This window comes from Gekko japonicus, unplaced genomic scaffold (assembly GCF_001447785.1).
Source record: "Gekko japonicus isolate JY-2015 unplaced genomic scaffold, Gekko_japonicus_V1.1 scaffold3041, whole genome shotgun sequence".
Classification (NCBI taxonomy): Eukaryota; Metazoa; Chordata; class Lepidosauria; order Squamata; family Gekkonidae; genus Gekko; species Gekko japonicus.
In genome coordinates, this window is record NW_015164290.1 from 174,117 (window position 1) to 179,797 (window position 5,681).

The following is a 5,681-nucleotide window of genomic DNA, read 5'->3' on the forward strand; positions in this document are numbered from 1 at the left end:
AAAGTTGTTCAGGGTGGTGAAAACCAGTGAGGATTGTGAGGCACTCCAAAGGGATCTGTCAAAGATGGGCGAGTGGGCGGAAGGCCAATGCTATGCTGGGGATTATTAGGAAGGGTATTGAAAACAGATCAGCCAATATAATAATGCCCCTATATAAATCAATGGTGAGACCTCATTTGGAATACTGTGTGCAGTTCTGGTCACCACACCTTAAAAAGGATATTATAGCTTTGGAAAAAGTGCAGAAAAGGGCAACTCGAATGATAAAAGGGTTGGAACACTTTCCCTATGAGGAAAGGTTAAAGCGCTTAGGGCTCTTTAGCTTGGAGAAAAGACGACTGAGGGGTGACATGATCGAGGTTTATAAGATTATGCATGGGAAAGAGCAGGTAGAGAAAGAGGTACTTTTCTCCCTTTCTCACAATACAAGAACTCGTGGGCACTCCATGAAACTGCAGAGCGGTCGGGTTAGAACGGATAAAAGGAAGTATTTCTTCACCCAAAGAGTGATTAACACATGGAATTCACTGCCACAGGAAGTGGTGGGTGCTACAAGCATGGACGGCTTCAAAAGGGAATTAGATAAGCATATGGAGCAGAGGTCCATCAGTGGCTATTAGCCACAAGGTATAGCTAGGGGCTCTGGGGCAAGTGATGCTCTGTCTTCTTGGTGCTTGGGGGGGGGGGTCAACAGTGGGAGGGCTTCTAATGTCCTGGCCCCACTGCTGGACCTCCTGATGGCACTGGTATTTCTGGCCACTGTGTGACACAGAGTGTTGGACTGGATGGGCCTTTGGCCTGATCCAACATTGGCGTCTCTTATGTTCTTATGTTCTTAACTTGTGACTGACTCAAGGTCACACCAGCAGCTGCATGTGGAGGAATGAGGAATCAAACCCAGTTCTCCCAGATTAGAGTCTGCGCTCTTAACCACTACACCAAATTGGCTCTCTACTGTTGTGTGCCCTTTCATTACTAAGCATCATTCTCATTCATCTCTCTCTCTCTCTCTTTCACACACACACGCATATATGTTCCCTATATAGCTATGTTTCTGGGGCTTGTGTGGCACAACTAAGTGTTGGAGAAATTGGCAAAGAGCAGGATGGACCAAGATACTCACCTTGGTGGGTGACTTGTGATGTGATTTGGGTCTTGGCAGATGCTTCTACCAGGTTGGCCCCTGATGCTGGCCTTGGGTAGTGCTTCTAACCATGTAGGGCCCCAGTCACACGGGTCGGATATCGTGGGGGGGAGGCATGGCTAATTGCCCCGGAGGAAACTAATGCGCAGCTGCCCGAGCACACGTCCCAGTCGAGGTCCCGTGGTTCAGGGGAAATGCCGATTAGACGGGTATCCTGTAGCGCGGCGCAGAAGGCGCGCCGCGCGATCGCACTAGCAATCGCTCTTTGTGCACATGCGCTGTTGGGCGCTGTTGTGCAACCTGCGGAGACGAACTGCGGCGGGTGCCGGATGCCACGTAAATCCACCGGAAACACGATCAGAAGCCCGCCCTTGGCCCGCGGTTTCAGGAAACTAGTACCTCGTAGGTACTAGTTTTTAAATCTGCACCTTCAGCGGGGAGCCACGGGTTCGCCACGGGAGCACTGCGCTTCCCAGATGTTGGGGTGGGATCATGCTCGGAAAATCCGCGGGACTCCCATGCTTCTCCCGCGGCAACTTTGCCGTGTGACGGGGGCCTAGTATGCATGTTTACTTGGAAATAAGCCACACTTTGTTCAGTGGGGTTACTCCCAGGCAAGCATGCGTAAGATTGCAGCCAAATTCTCAAAAATATGCAGGCAAACACAAAGGAAACCCGAAAATCCATTCCTAATTTTCATTAACCTATGGAGGCTTTGAACCAGGAGGTGGCACAAGCTTCCTCTTGTTATATAGAGAAATTTCCAAACTTCCACATCATGTTGGAGCTCCTAAGTAGGCTCCTGTGTTAGGATAATGGGGGGGGTATACTTTCAAATTTTATTGTAGGGCTTTCTACTCAAATTACTGGTCAGAGTATAGAAAGTTATAGATGCAAAACTGTGATTCTCACATACCCTTCTTTCATCAGCTCTGCACCTGCAGTTAAGAGTCCTTAATTTTCTCATAATGATAAATATTCTTTTCCCCCTCTTGCTTCTCTTCAGTAAAATCCCCTGCCATTATTTTATTGTTGTTTTCTGGGAGTAAATTGCAGTCATGGCCTGAGTCCCCCTCCGTAGCTTTTTAAAAAAAATGTCCTATGCTTTTTATTGTGTTTAAAAGGGTTCCCCCCCCCCCTTCACGTTATGATGAAACACTGGGTCTTTTGGATAAGCAGAAAGAAAGTCGTTAATCTATAATAATCTGATAGATCTTCAAAAAAATCAATACATTTGGAACTTTTTTGTTGGGGAGGGGGGTACGATTTGTTACACTCTGTTTTGTTACAGTAGGCGATCTGGCCCAGGTCTTAGGCACATGTGCTTTCTTCCCTTCCAAAATAAAGTAGAAGGTCTTTCATGGTAAACAAAACCAGCTTATTCTCTGCACAGAAGACATGAATGGCTGGGAGGGGTGTGGGGGGGAGGAACTTACAAAGCGTGGGGCATTTTCTCTGTCTCTTTCTCTCTCTGCTGGGTATAGCATTCAAGACCAGGCCGGTATTCAAGCCGCAGTCTATTTTTTGCTCAGCAAGAGAGTTTAGAAAAGAAGCGTGGGGTCTATTCAAGGATCTTTCCCCCCTTCACAATTGTGGGGCTTTATGAAACCTATCTTCCATGCCTTGTCAGGGTATTTTCTGGGACCAATTAGTGCTTTGTTGGAAAAAGCTTCTTTGCTCAATCTTTAAGCAGGCAGAAAAGAAGGAGGACAAGAAAAGGGGGAGGTGGGGGGGAGAGGAAAGCTCTCTCTCGTTTCTCCCCCCCTTATTTTGACGATTTCAGTCATTACTCCGCGTAATAATTAATATGACAACTGGACGCTGAAGTTTGTATAGAAACACCTCGGCAACAGGAGCGAGCGTGCAGTGGGTGGTAACAAGCTAGAGCTCAGACCGTCCGGGCATAGGCGCATGCATGCACAAGGGAAGAATGGATGCAAAGAAAAGAATAAAGATAAATAAATAGTTGGCACAGCCCGCAGAAAGATAAAGCGGGACGGGGAAGGCGGGTGGGGTGGGGCGAGTAAGAAAGAAAGAACTTGGAGGAAAGCGAGAGAGAGAATGGACAAAGCCCACAGTGAAATTAACTTATTTTGAATCAGAGTTTTGAAAAAAGCAAACCTGAATTCCAAAATAGTGTTAATTAAGAGAGGAGGGAGGGAGAGAGAGAGGAGGGTGGAAGGTTTTGTGACAGGCACGCTGCCCCAGTTTTGCAAGCAGTTTTATTTCTAAGCAAAGTATTCCTAAAACTTATTTTTTTTTAAAAAAAAAAAGTAATTCTAAAGGGGGGAGACTTGTGCTTCTGCGCAGCATTAGAGCAGAATGAGTGTTTTAACAGGGCGATCCTAAACATAGTAAAGGGCATTGAAGTCAATGGGCTCAGGAAGGGTACAACTCTGTTTAGGATTGTAAATGCTCCTCCAGCTCTGACTTCCCAGAGTTGGGGAGACGAAGAAAGGGGACAGGAGAAGACGACGAAGGAACTACTGCAGCTTGACTATGTTTTCCTATTACGGTCCTCAACGCCGTAGAGGTATTCCCCTCCACCCCAAGTTCTTGATGGTTCTTTTAGAATCGAGTGACCGCGACCTTGACCCCCCACCCCAAGCCACTAAGGACAACGTATTTCCTCTCCCCGCCTTTTTTTTTTTTTGAAGGAATTTCCTTTGCGAGACATTTTTACATCCTTCAAAAAAGGACCTTGGGAGCGTTAGCGCCCCTCCTCCACGCCATTAGGCCATAATAAATAATTAGAGAGGTTTAAGCATATTAGCTACAGCTCATGCTAATGATCGGCCTCGGGTCTCAAGCTAACCCGAAGTGACAGTTTGCATTTAGGGCTGCAGAGGGAGACGGAGCGCCCTTTCTCTCCCCTCCCTCTTGCCTTTGCAACCTATCCTAATGGGCACGAAGGAGACTAAGGCAAGGGAGCCGCTGGAAAAACAGCCGGCAGGTCAGGCGTATCGATCCCGCCCTATTCCCGGGCTTTCCCCAGCACGTGCGGGTTTGGCCGGGGCTTTCCGTGTCACCCAGACCCGCAGCCCGCGCCTGGACGGCAAACCAAATGGCGCTCCCGTGCGTGGAAGCCTCTGGGCGCAAAGCGCTTCCTTTCCCCTCCTAGAGCCACCTTCCCTGCGCAAAGGATGCTGGGACAGGGTCAGGGGCAGTTTGCCGACTTGGGCTGAGGTCAGTCGTGTGTCTCCATTGTGCGGCCACGTGTCCCGCGTCCATCAGCGGCCAAGCCCGCCAGGCTCCTTGCGGCAAGGACGGAAATGGGAGCCGCGACTCCCTCGGCCAGGCTGGAGCCTGGGGAACTGGAGGGGTTTGGAAGCAACAGGGCATTTTATGTCCTCCTTGTGCCTTGACCCCCGCCAGACTGGTTGTAGATCACAAGCGTGGGTGGGCTGCTTTCCAGGAGACTCTTGAGGCGCAAGGGTGTTTTTGCTAGAGTTGCCAATAAACTGGAGAAAACAATGTCTTGCCCTTTTAATGGAGCCGATGTCTAGAAATGGGCAGTTGAAGCTTTTCATGCCAAGAAGGGCATAATATCTCATTAAGCATCTGTTAAAAGGGCAGGGCATTTTCCCTCCAGGCAGTTGGCAATCCTAGGGGTTTCAAGGTCATACAGACCAACCTCCTGCTGTAAATGTTGAACCCTCTGAAATACACTTAGATATTTGTCCACTATTTTTTAAACCTGGTTTTTAGGGCTGCCATCTTTCCTGATTAATCAGGCATCAGATTTTTAATCAATCCTATTGAAATTAATTTTGGACAAGCTTGCATGGGGCTCGTCTCCATACCTGCTTAAGATCAAACTATATGTAGGCAATCCTATGCACGCGTCTGGGGACTTCTTGATAAGCATTCATATGTTGTTGGTGCTTAGAGATTTCCCACCCAGGCTCCAGTGTGGCAATCCATTACCAACTACAAGCCACCCAGACATTTTGCAAGTCTGGTTTAAATTGTTTGAGTGGTGGCTTCCAAATTTGCCACCATGTACAAAATTTAGTGTCAAGGCAGGAGCAATCAGAGATGTAGGGTTCAGATGTTGAGTTCAGAGTGGTCCCCCTGTCACCTCATAGAGCCTTACTGGATAGTTCTGCAAGTCCAAAGGCAATTGTGAGAGACCCAGTTTAAACATAATGGATGGGGAAAGGGTAATCTTGCTATGACACAGATACAGTAGAATGGTTCCACTCCAGTTTTAAATGCTATTGTGGAAGTGTTTCATAATTGAGCCACGCTCCGTTTTAAAGGCTGGGTGATCCTGCATAATAGATGTACTTGCAGATTTTAGATTGTAGATTGTACAAATCTACATTTAAAAAAGAACCAGAACTTTTACTTTTGGGACTGAATTTGGAGAAAATTAATGTGGATAAAAGAACCTTGATGTGGTATATGGTGACAACAGCTAGAATTACATATGCGCAGTGTTGGAAACAAGAAGAAGTCCTGAAGATTGAAGACTGGATAAAGAAATTATTGTTTGCAGTTGGAATGGACAAAATGACAAGGAAATTAGATAATA